Consider the following 21,537-nt stretch of genomic DNA (forward strand, 5'->3'; position numbering starts at 1 on the left):
TTGGGGAGTTGTCTTTGTGGGAGGAAGGATGGTAGGGCTTCCAGTCAGACTTCTTGCTAGCATCTCTCCTCCCTAGAAATGTTTACTATAAATCAGAATAATCACACCCGGTGTCACCATGTTTAATCAAATTTGTATTGCAGATCCTCTCAGTAAAATATAATGAGAATAAAAGAAAGTAGAAGAATGGAATACTAAAATATAGAAAGCTTATACTTGCGTTATTTTCAAATGATGACGATTTTTTAAATATTTTTATTTATTTTTTATTTTTAGATGGACCCAATATCTTTATTTTATTTTTTTAATGTGGTGCTGAGCATCGAAACCAGTGCCTCCCACATGCCAGGCGAGCGCACTACCCCTTCAGCCACATCCCCAGCCCAAACTATTTATATTTTGAAAAAAAAAATGTAATCTCCAGAAAGATTATTAGAAATACCTATAAAAAATGTCAAGGTTCCTGAATAAAAGCTTGAGGTACAAAAGTAAAAATAAAGTTTTATATTCCAGTGGCAAATGATTAGAAATTGTGATTGAACAGGATGTACTATTTACAATAGTATCAGAGACTGAAATTGCCTAAATAATAAAAAAAAAGACTTAAGACTTCTGTAGACAGATTATAAAATTTTATTAGGGGATGTTCAAAAGAATATAAATACATAAAGGCATATACTACATTTGTCAATATATGACTTAGATTAGGCCATTTTTAAAAGTATTTTTAAGGTAGCCAGGTGTGGTGGTGCAAACATGTAATGCCAGCAGCTCAGAATGCAGAGACAGGAGGATCATGAGTTCAAAGCTAGCCCCAACCAAAGCAGGCACTAAACAATTCAGTGAGACGGTGTCTCTGAAACAAAATACAAAATAGGGCTGGGGATGTGGCTCCATGGTAGAGTGCCCCTAAATTCAATCCCCAGTACATCCTCCCCCTCAAAAAAAAAAAGTATTTTGAAGGCTAAAACACCATGACATCTAAAGAGGAACCTGGAGTGGGTCTGGCCTATCAATTAACTATTTAGCTATTATTATTATAAATTAAGCTATTGTCATTATAAAGTTATTCTGATTAAAATAGTATAATGCTGGTAGAAATTACATTAAGTACAAATATGTAGAAATTACATTAAGTATAAAATGTAGAAATTACATTAAGTTCAAAACTACTTTGATGTAACAGCAATCTCCTATCAATTAGACATTCCATGTTGCATGGAAAAGCAGAGGCTCACAAAACAACTCAGCATCCTAGAATCACAGAATTTTTGAAGAATTTTAAAATGTTCAGTAAAATGCAAGAGGAAATTCATTGCAAAATTACACACTAGGGTAGTGTGCAAGAAGAATGCAGAATGGAAACAATATACAATCTAAATGTCTGAATGTTCTATTCCTCATGACATACCCACTCCCATGCACACATTAGGCTTTCTCAGTTCAGTGTAAGAGGTTAGTTGTGAGGACCAGACTGAAGGTAAGCAAGGCTTCTCAGCAGAGGGAGTTTTCCCAGAGCCATGCACTCTTGCTCTTTTGGGAGATGCAGGGGCAATGCTATTGGTCAAAGCCACAATTCTCTCTTTTTTAAATTTTTAATTTGTTTCAATTAGTTATACATGACAGTAGAATGCACTTATATACTTTGATATATCATACATATTGGGATATAATTTATCTTTTTCTGAGTGTACATATTGTAGAATCACATTGGTTATACAGTCACATATATATAAAGTATAATGTCTGTTTCATTCTACTATCTTTCTTATCCCCATATCCCCTGCCTTCCCCTCCTTTCACTTACCTCTACCTAAGGTAACACTATTTTTTTGCATTACAATTCTTAATACACATATATACCACAATTTTTGTATCTCTGTTTGTATATAAAGTATGTGGACACCCAATTCAAGTCTTCATACATCACATTTCACCATCCTTGCTAATCCCCTGCCCCCTCCCTTTCTCTCCCACCCCTCTACCCTATTTCTCCCATGCTCTGTCTCCCATCCCCACCATGAGTCAACCTTCTTATATCAGAGAAAACATTCAGTATTTGTTTTTTTGGGGGGAGGATTGACTGACTTCACTTAGAATTATCTTCTCCAGTGCCATCCATTTACATGCAAATTCCATGGTTTTGTTCTTTTAAATGCTGACTAAAATTCCATTTTGTATATATGCCACATTTTTTTATCCATTCATCCACTGAAGGACATCTAGGTTGGCTCCTGTCTATTTCATTCTACTATCTTTCCTATCCCCACATCCCTGCCTTCCCCTCCTTTAGCTATTGTGAATTGTGCTGCTATAAACATTGATGTGGCTGTGTTGTTGTAGTATGCTGTTTTTAAGTCCTTTGGATATAGTCCGAGGAGAGGAATAGCTGGGTCAAATGGTGGTTCCATACCTCCATTTTTATATTGGCTGCACCAATTTGCAGTCCCACCAGCAATGTATGAGTGTACCTTTTTCCCCACATCCTCACCAACACTAATTGTTGTTTGTCTTCATAATAACTGCCATTCTGACTGGAGTGAGATGATATCTTAGAGTGGTTTTGATTTGCATTTTTCTGATGGCTAGAGATGATGAGCATTTTTTCTTATATTTATTGATTGATTGTATATCCTCTCCTGAAAAGTGTCTGTTCAGGTCCTTAGCCCATTTGTTTGGGTTATTTGTTTTTCAGTGTTTAGCTTTTTGAGTTCTTTATGTACCCTAGAGAGTAGTGCACTATCTGATAAGTGAGGTGTAAAGATTTGCTCCCAGGATGTAGGCTCTCTGTTCACCTCACAGATTGTTTCTTTTGCTGAAAAGAAACTTTGTAGTTTGATTCCATCCCATTTATTGATTATTGGTATTAATTTTTTTACAGTAAGAGTCTTATTAAGGAAGTTGGGGCCTAATCCCACATGATGAAGATTAAGGCCTATTTTTTTCTTCTATTAGATGCAGAGTCTCTCACAACGCTCTTTAGAATACTGAGTAAGTGGTAATTATTTTACTTGGGTAGACTTTTCATAGGGTCAGAATAGATGTCATGAAAGAAAGAGAGCTGTCCATCGGTGGGGGACAGGTCTCTGTTTCATGGCTACTTAGTGTTGAGTGGGTTCTATAATCAGTGTTCTGATACTCCCACATTAAAAAAAATATGTCCAACATATATTCTTCCCAAGGAAAGCTCTATCACACAGGTTACTATTATTACCCTTCTATAAAAGTGGATGTCTTATGATCATATTTTTTCTTTTTACTCTGTAGTGGAAGGAAACATTCTCAACCGATGTAGCAAGAATCATCTATCAATAGAATAAAAACACAAGTTTATCAACACATTCTTAAGAATCCCAGAAACAGAACTGTCCACATGAACAACTTGGATTCACAATGGAGATGGCATCATAGAGAAGTAGGAAAAGAGATAATTACTTAACAAATGGGACTGGAGAATTGGCATTCCACAAATAAAATACACACTTGCATTCCCACATCATTCCATATGCATGGTCAACTCTAGATATATTAACCATGTTAATATTTTAAAAGTAAATGTTAAAATGATTAGTGGAAAGTATTGCAGATAGCTTTTAAAACACATAAAAACACACGATCACATGAGAAAAGATTATTAATTTGAGCACATAAAATTAAAATCATCTTGGGTTAGGGCTGGAGCTCGGTGGTGGAGTGCTTGCCTACCATGTGCAAGGTGCTGGGTTTGATTCTCAGCACCACATAGAAGTAAATAAATAAAATAAAAGTATTGTTTCCAACTATAACTAAACAATATTTTTTAAAAACATTAAAGACATCTGTATGTCCAAAGATGTCTTAAACAGGAAGACCAGGGTGCTGCGGGGGAAAAAGAGTGCCCAGCGAAGATGCTGCTGGACTTGTGGGAAGAGCCTAAGGAGCAGCTGGCCTTCCTGCAGAAGTGGTAGTGGAGCTTGAGTGGATCGGGGTGGAGTTCCTGAGGCCAGGGACCATGCCCAAGGTCTACGAGGGCGCCGCCAGGAAGCTCAACGTGAGCAGCAACACTGTCCAGCATGGTGTGGAAGGGTTGACCTACCTGCTCACCCAGAGCTCCAACTCATCATTTCTGAAGTGGATTTCCAAGACTCTGTTTTTCTTCTGGGATTCTCTGAAGAACTGAGCAAATTATTGCTTCAGCTTTACCTGGACAACAGAAAAGGGATCAGAACTATTCTGGGTGAATTGGCACCCAGCCTTCCCAGTTACCACAGCCTTGAGTGGCGACTACATGTACAACTTTCAAGCAGAAGTCTCAGGCAACAGATTCAGCCAGCAGTGACTATCAAACTACACCTAAATCAGAATGGAGACCACAACACCAAAGTTCTGCAGGCAGACTCAGCCACCCTACTGCATTTAGTTCAGCAACTGTAACAATCCTTGGAGGAGATGAAAACAAACCACTGTAGGAGAGTAGGTCACAACATCAAGTAGGACCAAGTGTTAAGGTCCTAATGCCTTTGACTCATTTGTGAATGGATGAAATTCAGGAATTACTTTTCAGAATTAATTTTTATTAATTGGTGTTGATAAATGCATCTAGATTCCATGAAATTACTTTTCCTTTTCCAGGATATTGAGGTCACGGTCAGAAGCTCAAGTCAGGTTCCTTTTCTGGTACTCAATGTGGTCAGCTTCTTGACAGATTGAAATGGAATTTTGTATTTTAAATGTGTAAATAGGATTGAATCAACTAGAAATAAATCTATACTGTTCATATCTTCTATATATATGAGTAATACCCTGGTTTTGGTACATTTTTGTCTGCTTAACTAGCATTTTCCTCCTTATTGATCAATTTTGAGAATAAAATTTACAGGTGATTCCTTTCCTATTCAGAGTATTTATAAATAGTACAATATTTCTGACTTTTAAAAGCATCTCATGATGTTACTAGCTACAGAATAATGTAAAGTGAGTATGAGTTTTTTAAATTATATGCCCATATTGTTATAAGAAGTTCATGCATTTTTCTTTGAATGTAAACATAAGTAGTTTTTACCATATTGCTGAAGTTTGACTTATGGTTCATTGACTTAAGACGTACTCAATTTTGTGTGATTGTTAATAATATTTTCAGAAGGATTAATTTTTCCCATATACCCAAAGCAACTAAGAGACACACTGTCATTTACATTTGTAAATAATGGATACAAGAATAATGTGATCATTGCTTGATTATCCAGGGGAAAAATGATGTCTTAAACTAAAAATGTTTAGAAATTTAAGAATATATTTTCAATATAACTGATAGAGTTTCAATTTAATTTACACACTTGAAAATTAAAAATATGTAAAGATAACCTACAAATTGGTAAGAAAAATATAATTAATCTAGTTAAAAATGACCAAAATATATGACCAGAAATTTTACAAAGGAATACAAATGTCTATCAAACACAGAAAAGGAATATAACATTATCAATAACAATAAATATAGACCTCATAATGAAATAGCTTCTGAAGGTTTTATTGCCAACAGCTAAGAGCCCCTGAGAAAGTGCCTGGACACCTCCAAGGAGACTAGACCCAGGGCATCTCACATGTGATCGACACTTGTAGCAACTGTTGCTGCTTCTAGGAAGAGAGCTGGGTGTGGTCCCTGGGCTGACCTCTCATATGCCCTGTGACCAGCAGCCACATTCCTAGCACATATACCAGGGACAGTCCCACACAAGGGAGGCTTGTGCCTGAAGCTTGTAGCAATGAGGTTCAGAGCAGCAAAAACCTGGAGACCTCTCAAAAGTGCATAAGCAGGAGAGTGAGCAAGGCAACCAGGAACATCCACAGGCTGACTCCAGTCAAAACCAGTGAGCACAGTGGGTGAGTTTAAGGACCACCACTCTTTGATGGCTATTTTTATGTGTCCAGCTGGCAAAGTTATGGTCCCCAGTTGTTTGGTTAAGCATCAGTCTAGATGTGGAAAAATACTTCTTAGCTGTGATTAACATTGACTTTGAGTAACACAGGCCACACTTTATAGTGTAGGTGGACCTCATCTAATCAGTTGACTGCCTGAAGAGCAAGAACTGAGGTTCCTAAAGCAGAAAGGATTATTCTCAAGGCTGAAACATAGAAGACTCACCTGAGTTTTCAACCTGCTAACTTATGGAATTGACTGGAGATTGCAGCATCTACTTTTTCCTAAATTTCCAGCCTGCTGGCAAGTGCCATGGATGGTCTGCTCCCATAATATGAAACAACACATCAAAACTAATCTCTCTCCCATTCTCTCTCTCCTTATCTCTTCCTAGACTACACAGAATGCAGATACATTCAACAGAATATTTTTGTTAAATTAAAGGATCACTAAAATGTTATACATTTATATGCATTTGTACACACACACAAACACATACACATACACATATAATGTTAGGAATACTAACAGCTTCAATAAAACTTCAAAGAAAGTGAGAGAATAAGAACTCCTAAAGGTGAAAGGAGGCAGGGGAAAGCATATACTTCCATGACAGTTGTTACACTTAGAAAAAAAAGTAGTTGTTACTACTTTTCAAGGTAGGTTTATGAGAAATAACTAAAAACTTAATAAAAGCAGGCCAGTATGGACAATGTAAGTGTGTTATCAATGTGAGTTATGGGCAATTGAATCTTTGGCATCTGATATCTTTTGAAACATGAGAAAATAATCAATGTTTCAATGATGTGCATGGATTTATGGGGGCAGTGGATGGAGGTCGAAGAGGAAACCAAAGCCACATGCTGAGGAGAGACACTTTCCCACACTTGTGCTCATTTTTCAGTCATCTGACCAGCGAACAGAACTGTGCAATCTTGGCTGTCCCTGGAGTCACCTGGGAAGTTCTTAGTGCCTGGATCTCGCCCCCAGACATCCACATTTCTTGGCCTTAGCATGAGTTTAGGAAAGGGCATATCTGAAGGCTCACCAAGGGGTTCTCAGTGCGGGACAGGATGCTCTCAAGCTGCAGGTGTCTGAGCTCTGATTTAAAGTTAGTTTCAAGCAAGTGAAAAACACAACCAGATCTGCTTTGTACAAAGAGTACAGGGCAGAGGGTAGAGGACAGATGATCAAGAAGACAGGCTGGCAGTCGCAAGGCAGTTGGACTCCCTTCTTGGTGGCTTTGGAGAAAGGTGAGGCATTTGGAAGCAAATGTGCTGACTGCGGTGTGTGGAGACCAAGAGGGGAAGATGCTCAGGGGTGTCTGGTGGGACCCAGCATTTCAAGTTCGTGATTAGGTAGGTAGTGATATGATGTGATTAGGAAGTAGTGATGGTGAGCAGATTGGAACCCCTGGCCCTTTGATGTGCCAGCTTTGCAGTGCCTGGGAACTCTTTGCTGCAGAAAAATAATTGTTAATCATTGGATGGCTTGAGAGAAGGTTAAAAGCAATGAGTGATTATGGGCATGGTGAAATATTCCTGTAATCCCATCTGCTCAGGAGGTTGAGGCAAAAGGATCCTGAGTTCAAAGCCAGCCTCAGAAAAGTGAGATGCTAAGCAACTCAGTGAGATCCTGTCTCTAAATAAAATACAAAAAAGGGCTGGGATGTGGCTCAGTGGTTCAGTGACCCTGAGTTCAATCTCTGGTACCCTTACTCCCCCCCCAAAATTTTTTTTAAATAAAAGCAATGAGTGATCTATGGGTTTCCTCCCAGAGGACTGTTCAGGAAACTTTGCTTCTCGTTCTCTGGTTCCTTGTGCCATGTCTGTTGGTGGCACAGCTTCTCTAGCGCAGGATTGATAGTTACTATGAAACCCACAGACTTCTCATGAGTTGTTCCACGGGGCCAGTTGCACTCACCTCTGTCTTCAGGTTTCCAAAATGCTGGTGTAGTCCCATGAACATCTTCTTGGTTTTATTTTATCTGTTTTTAAACAAAAGCGAGGATCCATTGAATTGTCACCTAAAGTAATTAGCAAATAACATTTTCCCCCTTAGTTCACAGTGTCACAGCAAACCATCTAAAAGGTATTCATTAGCAGAGTAATTTTAATATTAATAAACCTAATGATGACTTAAAAGCAAATTAAACATTTAATCTTTCACTAATTCATGACATAGAAAGCCTAGTTATTATGGAGTGCGCTCGCTGTGGCTCGCTGGCTCCGGGGCCGCAGCGGCTCCTCTGCCGGGTCGCGCCGGACGACGGGCTTCGGGCGGCGGCTTGGGCGGCCTGCGGACGGACGGGTGGGTGGAGACGCAGGCCCGCGCCTGCCGTCTCGCCTCCTGCCAGCGCGGGGTCCGCGCTGTGGCCGCCTCGCCGGGCTCGGGCAGCGCCAACCCGCGGAAGTTCAGTGAGAAGATCGCGTTGCACACGCAGCGGCAGGCCGAGGAGACGCGGGCCTCCGAGCAGCTCAGGACCGACCTCACCCTGTCGCGGGTTCCGTTTCAGAAGCTTCAGCAACTGCGCCTTACACAGTATCATGGAGGATCCTTACCAAATGTGAGCAGCTGCGGAGCAGTGCCTCAGAGTTTCAGCCATCGTTTCATCAAGTTGATAACATTCGCGGAACCCGCCACCATGGGTTGGTGGAGAGGCCAGCCAGAAACCGCTTCCACCCCCTTCACCGACGGTCTGGGGACAAGCCAGGACGACAATTTGATGGTAGTACTTTTGGAGCCAATTACTCTTCACAGCCCCTGGATGAGAGTTGGCCAAGGCAGCAACCTCCTTGGAAGGAAGAAAAGCATCCTGGGTTCAGGCTAACATCTGCACTTAACAGGACCAATTCTGATTCTGCTCTTCACACGAGTGCTCTGAGCACCAAGCCCCAGGACCCCTATGGAGGAGGGGGCCAGTCAGCCTGGCCTGCCCCACACATGGGTTTCTGTGATGGTGAGAATGATGGACATGGGGAAGTGGCATCTTTCCCTGGCCCATTGAAAGAAGAAAATCTGTTAAATGTTCCAAAGCCACTGCCAAAACAACTATGGGAGACCAAGGAGATTCAGTCCCTGTCAGGGCAACCTCGATCCTGTGATGTTGGAGGTGGCAATGCTTTCCCACATAACGGCCAAAACATAGGCCTCTCACCCTTTCTGGGGACCCTGAACACTGGAGGGTCATTGCCAGATCTAACCAACCTCCATTACTCGGTGCCCCTGCCTGCCTCCCTGGATACCAGTGACAACCTCTTTGGTAGTATGAGTGTGGGGGAATAGTGTGGGCAACCTCCCAGCTGCTATGACTCACCTGGGGATAAGAAGCTCCTCTGGTCTCCAGAGTTCTCGGAGTAACCCCTCCATTCAAGCCATGCTCAATAAGATCGCGCTTTCCTCTTCCCTAAATAGCCACCCACAGACATCAGTTGCCAACGCGTCTGCTCTTCACCCTTTGCTCCGATTATTTTCCCTTAGCAACCCATCTCTCCCCACCACAAACCTAAGTGGCCCTTCTCGGCGCAGGCAGCCTCCCGTCAGCCCTCTCACACTTTCTCCTGGCCCTGAAGCACATCAAGGTTTCAGCAGACAGCTCTCTTCAACCAGCCCACTGAACCCATATCCTGCCTCCCAGATGGTGTCCTCAGAGCGAAGCCCACTTTCCTTCTTGCCCACAGAAGCTCAAGCTCAAGTATCCCCACCACCCCCTTACCCCACACCCCAGGAGCTCACCCAGCCTCTCCTACAGCAGCCCCACACTCAAGAGCCCCCTGCCCAGCAGCCCCAGGCAGCCTCATCCCTGCCACAATCAGACTTCCAGCTTCTCACGTCCCAGGGCTCGTCTTTGACCAACTTCTTCCCAGATGTGGGCTTTGACCAGCAGTCTGTGAGGCCAGGCTCAGCCTTTCCTCAACAGGTGCCACTGGTGCAACAAAGTCATCGAGAACAACCGGAGTCATTTCATTTGAGACCTAACCTATATTCCAACTGCGGGAACTTCCCCAACACAATCCTGACAGAAGATTCAAGCACCAGCCTGTTCAAAGACCTGAGCAGTGCGCTAGCAGGCATGCCTGAGGTCAGCCTGAATGTGGACACTCCATTTCCATTGGAAGAGGAGCTCCAAATTGAACCCCTGAGCCTGGACGGACTCAGCATGTTGAGTGACTCCAGCATGGGTCTGCTGGACCCCTCTGTGGAAGAGACATTTCGAGCTGACCGACTCTGAGCAGAAAGCACCAGAACAGGAAAATCCCTGAAACAGCCAAAACAAAGCAAAATAGAATGGAGCCAATGAACACCCTGGACTTTAGTTATCTCAACATGGAAGGAATCAACCCCATGGTTTCAGGCTTTCAGCTGAGGTTCAGTTTCAGACTCCATGGCTTTTTCTAGACACAGCTATGTCCTGCCTCCAAAGCCTGTGGCACAAGTTGTGCTGCTGCAGACAGGCTGCTTTAGAGCTTCCAATGAACTGGAAAGCTCATCCTGTGACCCCTCCATCTTTTTATTGGCTGTTTAGTTGGTCAATACGTAAAAGTAGAAAATATCATGTAATGGGAGGCCTCAGTAGTGTCATGTAGTGCTCAGAACCACTGATCTCAATCAACACTGAAGACAGGACATGGGACTGAAGACACCGGAGGCAGGCAGAAGCTGTGGGCCCATAGCATTGGCTCAGCATTGTGCAACGGTACCAAAGCACCACAATGACCTCTTCGATCTGGCTGTTAAGGCCAGGCACCCTCCAGCTGGAGGACATTCCAGGGCTTAGGCAAGAGCCATGTTTCTCTCAGATGCCTTACTTATAATATGAAGAAGTTTAACCACAAGTCCAAGGACAGGCTTGAGTGCAGCAAACCACTGCTAGTTTTTTATCCCAGTTTGTAATCTCTTTACTGCTGCTTCAATACACCTTTTCCTCATGGACAGGAGGAAAAGGAAGACTATTTTATTCAATCACTGAAAAAAGATTCCTGATAATGGATGAGCCTGAGTAGAACATGCTCCTTCCTGGAGACTGGGCAAGAAAGAGAGGGGACTGTAGGTATCTCAGACACAGGATGACCTCCAGACAAACTCCAGACAAGCACAGTTCTCCCTACACACCAACTGGAAGGAGCAGATGGAGGTTCTTTCACTCACCCAGCAGCTGAATTTCCCTGTCCTCCCCAGAGTGGCTTCTCTGTGGGTCTAGACCATAAGCTCCTAGAGGGCAGGGGCTGTGCCTTATTCCTTATTTAACCCATAGTACCCAAAAAGTGCCTGGCATGGAATAAGTGCCTCATGACTGTGTATTGAATACACACATGTGTGTTCGTGTGCATGAATGAATGAATGAATGAATGAACAGATCTGCCATGCTGTAAGGCAGTCTAATCTATAGCTATCCCACTCCCTACCAAATCTTCTCAGAGCTTTAGCTGTTCTAATGCTTGTGCCTGTGCTTAAGTTAAGCATGCACTTTAATATGCTTTTAACACTAGGTGACCAAATCTACCACTAGACTTGGGATCATGCTCCATAGCAGATAGGTGGCAAGGCCCCCAAGTGCTGGTACCTAAGGGATCCTGACTAGGCCTCCACCTCAAAAGATCTTCCCTCTCACATCCATGCTTTTCTGTAAATGACTTCAAACATGCTTTGAGGTAGAAGAAGTAATTTTATAGTAAATAAAATTTTGGTTCATGGTTATTCATTAATACCTTATCATAAAATGGTTTGATCCTATTTCCATCTGCCTCCTCTAACTTAGCCCCTGAATGGAAAACATGACGTTACCCACAGAGCACTGAAAGGGAAGAGCTAAGCAATGAGAAGACAGCATGGGGAGGAAGAGAACCCTGGAGGAGGGATAAGATGCTAGAACCTTTGCTTGGACTACTCCCACCCAAAGAATTAAGACTACACAAGGAGGGTCTGAATCTGACACCTCTGTGCCTATGGCAAGAAGAGTCTGGTAGAGGACCCTGGCTGGGTGGCTCTCCAGACCTCAATCCTTGGCCTTATCTCTGATTTTTCAAACAACCCTGATGGTGCCTTCACTCCACCTACCTTTGGAACCCAAGAATTCCTGTTTTTGCCATTTTCCCTGAATCTGCTGTTAAATTAGGAAACCAACCAAGTCTTCCTTGCCTGATTTCTGCTTCAGGAAGGGGCTCTTGGCCTCCCCTGGCAAGCCTTATTCCCAATTAAACTTTCAAATCCCTTTATGTAGATCTCAGAGGGGGGGTAACTTTTTGTTAAAATAAAAGTGCCTTCCAGTTGTAAAGCTACCCAAAACCCCAGTGTGCTAATAGAAGCCAGCTCCTACGTCAAAGGCCCCCAAATCAGATCTTGCCTTTCAGACAGAAAATGGTACAGATGTCATAAGAGTATGCTATTTGAGGAAAGGGGGGTCCCAACGTAATCCGCTCTTTGCATAGTACCTTACTCATGGGAGTCATGGCATCAGAGTCCTAGTTCATGTTACACAGCAGCCCTGCCTTGCAACAGAGACCCCAAGACCCACAGGATGAGTTGCACTGCCCCTGGGACATTTTCTAGGTTACTGTAGAAGTGTAGACACCCAGGGGAAGTCAGTAATGAGGACAATGTGGTTTAGCACTGAATTAAATCTGCCCTTAGCTCCATCAGTCTGGTCTTTTCTTGTGAAAAGATTCTGGGTATTATAAAGCCCGCCTTACCTAGATGGTATTAGGGACACCGGGGACAGTGTTACCTGCCCCTCAGCATGTAAGCCTGCACTCACTGCTGCCTTTGTGACAAGCCAGCCTTGGTCCTTATCATTGGAAATAGCTATAGACTTCAGAAAAAAACAAAACAACTATTTTTGAATATTTAGTTTTGTCACAAGACATCAATCATACTACTCTCATTTACTAGCAGTTAAAAATCATAGTACTAAAAACCTATTTGTTACCATTTTTAATTTCTGTATGGTTGTGGTTTTTAAGACATATGGTGTTAGGAGAAAAATTTTCTTGGTCAGATCAAGATCATCATCAGTTCTGGGTTGGGGATATAGCTCAGTTGGTAGAGTGCTTGTCTTGCATGCACAAGGCCCTGGGTTCAATCCCCAGCACTACACACAAAAAACAACAACAAAAAAAATCAATTCTCCTTTGTCCTATTCCTTTCTCCTAAGTCTACTGTATATTACCTGAGTTGAAATGTTGTGTATCCAAGTCCATGCGCATATTTGAAGACATTTTCGGTTCTAACCCTTGGTGGCTCCTCTGATTTATGCACAGGTGGTTCCTAGTGTGTCTCCATTTCTTCATGGATGGGACCATCACAGCAGCTAATCAGACTTCCTGCCAGTGTCCTGGATCCCAGGGCCCATTGTTAAATGATATTTAAAGATTGGAATTTGTATAAAATAGCTTTCAAGTTTTATAATGCATCATTTTACATCTTTCGTAATTAAAAGCAGCACAATAAGGTTGAAAAAAAAAAGAAAGCCTAGTTATTATGACTTCAATAAAAGGTCTTTTGGATATTATCACATTTTATTTGGAAAGAAACTGAAGGGTAAAAGTTTCTAAATCTAACTTGCAGTTCAAATCTTCCAATTCCTCCTCCTTTTCTGGAGGCAGGGTGAGGCTTAATGACTTCCTTTCACTCTTTTCTGCTCTCTTATTATGGACTTCCCATCTCCTCCTGGCTGATGATTTATTTGAGTTTCTTAGGATGGAGGAGGAATAATCCAGGGGGTGGGAAACAACCTTCAAGAGCTGCAGCTTGATTAGACAGCACACGGACAGGTACCTGGGTGAAGAGCTGCAAGTGCTGGGTCCACAGGCCCCCCCTGCAGCCCCAGACACAAATGTTTGCCAAATTAAGCTCAGAAATACGTCAGGATTTTTTAAGGGAGTTGGGAGTAGAGGAAAAGCATCTCTGATTTGTGAGATCACATGAGGAGAAGATGGTTGCCTGGGCCGCTGCTCTGTCAGGTCACTGGCTCTGGAATAGAGCTAAGTACAGAAAAGGTCAGAGCCCAGCCAGAGGTTGCCCTGCCCCTCACCTCCCTGTAACTGTGCTTTGGCAGCCTGCACCTTCTGATGGACTCAGCGCCAGTATCTGCAGCTGCTCAGTCTGCCAGAGGAGCTGTGTGAAGACAGGCATTTCAGGAGGAGTCAGGAGTAGTAGGGATGAGAGCCTGGGCCTGGCTCCAGCACAGGAGAGAGTCTGAGCCTCACCAGGTTGTAGAGATGGCTGCATGGCAGCCTGGCAAAACTCAACTGCCCTGCACCCTACACACACCACAAGTGCAGCATAAATGGAAACAGACCACCCTCTTGTGATTGAGACATGACCTGGTTTCTCTACCTTTGATTTAAATTGCTTCTATGTTCTTTGCAATGCATTTTCCATTTTCAGAACAACTAACCATGGACATGCATGGGGCTATCACAGTCAGGCACACTGTTTCAGTCATCTTTCTAAGTTCATGTATTTTTAAGTCAGAAGGGTTAAACGTGGTATCAGTCTAAACTGTAAACTAGAGTAATGCTAATAGAAGCCACCTCTGGATTGCAAATTCACCAACAGAGGAATCAACCAATTGATCACAGGGTATGGATAAACAGGAATGGGCAGGGGATCATTACACCATTTTATTTACTCCATTATGATCCCTAAACTTGTAGTGATGTGTGAATGCTGGGTAGCTATTAGGGATCACAATTCAAAGTTAGTGTTTGAGAGTCCAAGTCTATCTGACCCCAAATTTAATGTACTGTACTACAGTCTACGGGTGTTATTTATGGTCCTTGTATTTATTTTTCACTGATATTCTTAAGAGTGGAGATGTATTTTTTTCTTTCCACTGATAACATCTATCTTGTGGCACTTAGTGGTTCTTTAAAAATTCTTTCTGAATAAATGACCAAAGGCACACACTGGGAGTTCCCCCATCCCACTTCTGGCTTTTGTGCACGTTGAGCCTTCAGACAGTGAGCAGATGAGACGTATCTTCTTCCCTGCTCTCAAAAGCCCCTTATCATGAAGGAAAAAGTACATCCTCACCCAACTCCATGTTCACTTTCTTTTAGTTGTCAAAGATAGCTTTCTTATTTTTCATACTAAGCTCATTTTAAAATCTTATTCTAATTTAGTAGCAATAATAAAATATATAAAACTGTGTGAACAGAGTATACCTGAACATGGTCTGTTCCATCATAAGTGGGTTCTGAGACACGTAGCATTTCATTGCTCTGGGAGATCCACTGGCTTCCTTCTCGTTCAGCGTCTCTCACCCATGGGGTGGTCTCTAGCAACCATTCCACTCACCAGGGAATGGTTTCATTAACTGTTAACTTGGTTTTGACAAGCATACATATGAATACTGCTTGCCACTTTCTTTATTTTCAGTGAAATAGAGAGCTTTTCCACTGCACTGAGCCTTTTGAAATTTGATATTCATTCTTCTTGTAACAATTTAGGTTGAGTCACTGACAAGCCTTGAGTACCTTCTTAAGAAAATAATTGAACTGTCGATTTTGCAATTAGACTTCAGGTGTAACCACTTTGTTTTACTTTTGTTATAATTTTAAAAAGACAAATTATTGTAAATATTAAATCTTCAGTGTGGTTTAATTCTAGAAAAGAAATATTTCCATTGTTTTATAATAATTTGTAGCTGAGAATATTTTTTCAAATTTATGTTCATCAGTCTAGAAAATTAATTTTTTGAATATTTTTCCACCTAGTTTCTTGAATTTTAAATATCTTCATCATATATATATATATATACACATATATATCTTAGATACAAAAAATTATATAGATATATAGATAGTATATCTATATATCTATGATATAGACATTGATATATAGACATAGACAGTTTTCTAATTACCACCTCAAAATCACATTCGTGCATTCATCTTTATTAATCAGAAGACTGAAAGGAAATCTTTTTCAGTGCATTTGCATTTACTTCATTTGCTACTACATTTATTACAATTAATAAAAGTAGTGCAACCAGCTTTTATTGATCATCCTTTTGATTCCAGGCTGCTGAGTACTCAGGAAACCAGAATCCTTAGATACACCAGACAACACTCCTTCCAATATGATGTTCCAGTGTTGGAGACAAACATGTCAACTGTGGCTCATGGAGCAGCAGTGCTTCTAAGGAGGAGAATGAGCCAGGAGAGTGGAGGCTTTCTGAGGGTAGGCAATGCCCTTGCAGCTTAGCAAGATCTGGGGGGCACAGGGGGACAGCACTGAAGCCACCAAGCATTCTATGCACAGGGGCTGGTACAGACAGACTACTGAAGCAGTCGTTAGAAATGCACTCAGGTTAGAAGTTCAGCTGACAGGTGTATGCTGGGGACAGGTGGGTCTGGTTGTGTTCATCTGTATTCTGAGTACAGGAGGCAGAGCGCTCCAGGTGGGCAGGCTATCTGGCATTTCTGTAGTTGTGCCAGGACATCCCTGTGACTTGAGTCTGGCCCTTGGAGAAGCAGCATGAGCAGACATAGTGACTTTCCATCACCAGAATGCTAAGAGGCTTAGGAGATGAGGTCATGGCTAATAGGGAGGACAAAGAGGACATGGGGACCAGGGCTCAGAAGGAATCAGCAGGAGGCAGAGGAAAGGCAGGTGGAGAGCACAGAGAAGGTGGGGAGAGGTTTCAGCTACTACACAGACCAGTCTGAGAAGGTGGGAAGTCAGCAGGAGGTGGGTTAGGATGCAATGGCTGACCCTGAACAAGGACACCTGGGACCCAGGACAGCTGGGAGAACTGGAGCAGCAGGCACCATCTCTCTTCTCCACGTGGCACCTGCATATCAGACCTGGTCCATCTGTGACTTCTGAGTCTGCTCAGTCCTCCTTCCATGTAAATGCCTTCTTTCACTCTCAAGCAAACAGATTAAATTTGCCATGAGAAAAGTTCCTCATCTAGAACCAAACCCTCTGCCTTTCAGGCCATTAGGCCATCACTATGTCACCACATGTGAGGCCCTAAAGCAAGTGTTCATGCTTTGCACCCACTTAATGGAAGCCCCACCTGGGAGGAACCTGGAAGAGGCAGAGCTGGGCTGATGCAGGGCTCCCAGCAGCCCCGCCTCCCTGGGACCTGAGGCAAGTGGATCTGCATCCAAGTGGCAGCAATAGAGGCTCAGTGGCAAAGTGGCTCTCTGGGTTTGGATGCCAGATGGAGCAACATGATTTCAATTTATTTGGAAATAAACAAGCAGCCAACCTTGATTCTAGATATGACATAGTCATATTTGTGTTTCAAGAAGCTGGAGAAAATGAAGTGCCCAGATGTTTATGAGGCAGAGTCCATTGGGAGAGGCTTGAGGCAGGGGATTATTAGAAGCGAATTTCCTTAAGGGGTCCCCAGGGCTGTGCCAGGAAGGGGCAGAAGAGGTGCAGCAGCAGAGTCGTGTTGGGGACTCTGGAAGAGAAAGACAGAGGTCATGGGTGCCTACTTTCCCAGCATTCGTAGCCAGAGGCATGTCTCATATTTGAAATAGGGAACCCAGAAAAGAAGACATGGAGGAAAGGAGAGTGGAATTAGGTGAAGCTTTAAAGGACCAGCAGTTTGAGAGGCCTGGCAGGCACAGGGAAGAGAAGGTCTCCAGACTCAGATAAACCCAGGTTTGGGGAGATGTGTGCAGGGGAACTCTGTGTGATCCAACTGGGGGAGGAAAGCAATTGAGAGAACTAAAAAAAAAAAGGAAAGTCCCAACAAATGCAGGCATCCAAGGCAAGCAGGAAAGGAACGTTTAGAAACCAAGCTGCCAGTGAGGATGGAGGCCCATCGAGAGGATAACTTCCAACCCAGTGAAGCAGCTCTGCCTGGGAGAGGCCCTGGCTGGGAACAGACCCTCCCAGTACCAAGGCCCAGAACCTGCAGGGCTGAGGCCAGACAACAAGTGAAGCCAGAGGTGAATGCTGTTGGGTCATGTGATCAGAAAGCTTCCTGCCAATCAAGGTGGGGCTTAAGCAAAGGGCCTTATGTGGCAGGACCCAGATAACTCAGGTACGAGGACCTGGGACTGTGAGGGATCGAGAAGGGCATTGTAGGTGCTAAGAGAGGCACCTGGGTAAGAAGACAGAAGGTAGATTTGTGTTGCACTAAAAAGGTGAAAGAAAACCACAGGAGCTTGCAAGCAAGTTCTGAGGTGCACAACTTGGTTTTCTATGTAGATGCCCCTCCCTGTACTCTGGGGTCACTCCTGCTGCCACACCTGGGGATGTGGGCACTTCTCACTGAGCTGGGACCAACCACAGAAGCCAGGGAGGGAGAAGACCCTTGTCAGGACACTGCATGGGCCCTGCAGGGTGACTGGAGAGACCTTCCAGCTGTCCTGACCCGGGCCTGGGGAAGCCATTTATCAGTCAGGGAAGGCATATAAAGGGGAGACTCAAGCATGCTCACACAGCTCTCACCCCAGTCTTGGAGCTCTGCTGGGGGATAATTTGTTTTATATATTTTACAGATGTATTTGGTAACATAGGAAGTTCCCAATGTTTATTGGGAATATAATCATATGTCCAAGTCAGGTCAGACTTCAACGACTTCTCCCCAAATTCAATGTTGACTGGGCTTTGAAAACCAGTGAAATTTTTATGTTAATTGTGCTGCCCTCTAAACTGGAAGGGAGTTTCCCTTCCCTGAGTCACTCCAACATGTGTCTGTGTTAGCTCCTGCCCAGGCCCTGCTGAATGACAGTTGCCGCACATGACCCCATCCGCAGGTGTTTCCAGGACAAAGCATCCCAGTCTCTATGTTAAAAAGGGTTTCCTTGCTGTTGAATTTAACATCAGACCAAAGATAGTGACTATGTCTTTTACCACTCAAAGAGAGCAGGGAAAATCCAATCTCCTTCTCAATGTAGTCAAAGCCAGTGCAGCATTTTTCTGGGGGAAGAAGAACGAAGGGAGGCCCACCATGTTGGGCTGTCAGACACAAGAGCTCGTGCTCAGTGCAGGTGGAAAGCAACATTGGTCATCAGGCATCCTCAAAAAGGCTAAGAGAGAGGAGAGCCACAGGAGATCTTTCCTGGCAGATATTACCTTCTTCCATCTCATTCTAAATACAGAGCTCAAAGTACACCTAGTATTTTGAGGGGTGGAAAGACCATCTTGCCATGATCATGCAAAAGAAATATAGTTATGCAATAAAGTTGAGCCAATTGTTTGCCTTTTCAAGAAAAAGAAAAGACTGGCCTTGGTTGCATTTGGTGTCCATTGCTGGACCAACCTAGGGATGAAAAGTTCTGGAGACCTGAGGAGAGCTGGCCCTTCCAATTTTTTTGTTTGTTTGTTTTGTTTTGTTTTTGCAGTCCCAATGTCTAACTCTGCAGAGGTTGAATGTACTCCTGGACATGTGGATAATCATATTGCTCATAACTCAACTCTTCACACCTTAAATTGAGCCATGATTGACTTTGGAGAAAATGTCCTCTCATATTAAATAGCCTTTTGTCTTCGCATCTAGGAAACAGAACTGTGCACTGAGCACTGTGAGTAGGGGTCAGGAGCAAGCAGTCAAGACCCTGTGCTCCCTGGTTCTGGCTGGGGTGGACAGCAGTGGTCAGAGAAGATCCAGAAGTACAGCTCTCAGACAGCTGAGTGTACTGCCACCATGGGGCAGGATGGCACCCAAGGGTGATGAGGCACAGTGACCCTTAGGGATCCTTGGTGACCAGAGGGGCCCAGGCTGTGCTCTGTGCAGAAGACCCAGCATCAGGCTGCAGATACTGCTTTCCTCTCTGATGTGAAGTGACCGGATGGTAGCAGGGTACATATCCATGAGATGCCCATGCACACTCAGGAGGCATAAGCAAAACAGTAAACCCATTGCTGGGGACCATCCTCTCTGCGCTCTGCCTAATTGCTGGAAAACTGAGGTTCAGTGGCTCCCCTTTCTTGGGCTCCATTTCTCCAAGTAGAAAATGAGTGACTGCATCTGCTGATGGCTGAGCGTTCCTCAGACACCACTCTGCTCTGTCTGAATGACATGTCATTACAGCATCAGGCAACACAGTGCAGTGGTGAGTCTCAGACATGCTTTTTAAAGGGAAATTTTGTTTCTTAATTGTTTGCCTAAAGAGTCTGTTGTACTTCCAAAAAATAAAAATACAGAAAACCGCAATAAGTGTTAAAGCAAAATACCTTTTATTTATGTAGTGAGTCTGAAAAAATTTTACTGTGCAATAGTCCCAGCCAGTCCTTTTTTACAAAAGCATTCTCATTACCTCAATTTTATTGACAAGAAATGAAAAAAGGAGAAAATTGTAGATGCATAAGAAAAATCCACTTTTAATAATGCCAAGTCGTGTTCCTATATGATATCTAAGAATTTATAATCAGATTGTATAATCAGAGTGCCAGATATGATTTTTATAGGCCCAAATATTGCTAATTCCTATTTCAAACACTATGAATATTTTTGGTAATGATTTCCACCACCTTGAAGGACTTTTAAGCCATTAGCTTATGTAGCATTCAAGTACCTGCCAAGCATTTTATTAGTCTCTCCAAGCACACAAAGTAGACCTCAAGATTCCTGTTGAAAAAATTCCAGGTTCTGAATGATAGAAAATGATCTTAAGTTGCTTTAAGAGAACTCTCAAGGTAAAGCTGTAGGAAGACTGACCAAGCCTTGGAGAAAGAAAACAAGAAAAAAAGGAAGAAACAAAGTGTCCCCCAGATTCAAGGGGAGGGGGAATTTTAAAGTAAGTGAATACTCAGTGCATCCTGGAGCTAGGTAGTGACCAGTGACCATTTGTCCTATAAGACCACAAAGGCTGGAGGGAATAAGTGAGCTGAGCAGAGCCACAAAACTGGTGAGTAAAGGACCTGGCTTCAGCCTTCCAGGTCTTGCTCCAATGCCTCCAGCCACATTCTGTCTGGGACCTGACCTGTCTTCCCTGGGACCATGTCTACAGAGGCTGCTGCAGCAAAGGCCTCAGCATTTGTAGAGCGCACTGTGAGGATTGCAATTCCGCCTTCTCTCTTTGTTCACACACTTGGCAGTGGATGTTTCTGGCTGTTTCCATTATTCTGGACTAGATACTCTGAAATTAAGCCCTCCTCAATGGCAATATATTGAGTATTGCTGACTAATTCAACTAAGAGAACTTGGCACATGACAGCAGGCACTGAGAGATCAATTCTGTGACCTCTTCAGCTGCGTGGGCAAAGGGAGTCCTAAACTGACTGAATGCATTTTCTCAGAATCACTGGGCCGAAGTGGACCTGGGGCGAGCAGTTTGCACCCCTCAGAACCCACACCAAGCCCAGAGCAGGTGAATTCAGGCTCTCCGTATGCAGTTTCTGGCTGATTGTCTGTGGCTCGCTGACAAACCATCTTGACTCAGCGCTACAGATGCTCCTGTGGAATAGAGAAGCAACTCTTCGGTTCCTCCATGAACCTTTTGAGATGATACAAACCAAGCCTTCATAGGCAGCAGGCCCAGGATTGAGACAGGACTTGGGAGAGCCTGACCGGACCCATCCTTCGCGTCAGACAACCAGCAAAGGGAACAAATGGCCGCCCTTTGCAATGGACACCACAATGGCAGAAAGCTGACATCACCAGAATTCAGCAGAGGGGATAGCTTCATTGAAACTGGCATCTGCAGGTGTGTGACCCCCGGGCCCGTCCT

General features: G+C 43.5%; 1 long non-coding RNA gene and 2 pseudogenes across 1 annotated transcript in view; 2 read left to right on the top strand and 1 right to left on the bottom strand.

Moving 5' to 3' along the window:
* Nucleotides 1-21,537, bottom strand: part of LOC144368435 (uncharacterized) — a 188,697-nt gene that overhangs the window by 66,045 nt on the left and 101,115 nt on the right. The gene's annotated exons all lie outside the window — the stretch shown is intronic.
* Nucleotides 3,236-4,637, top strand: LOC144368431 (COMM domain-containing protein 2 pseudogene; annotated as a pseudogene).
* LOC144364810 (CREB-regulated transcription coactivator 3 pseudogene) lies at nt 7,086-13,345 on the top strand (annotated as a pseudogene).

This window comes from Ictidomys tridecemlineatus, chromosome 11 (assembly GCF_052094955.1).
Source record: "Ictidomys tridecemlineatus isolate mIctTri1 chromosome 11, mIctTri1.hap1, whole genome shotgun sequence".
Classification (NCBI taxonomy): domain Eukaryota; kingdom Metazoa; phylum Chordata; class Mammalia; order Rodentia; family Sciuridae; genus Ictidomys; species Ictidomys tridecemlineatus.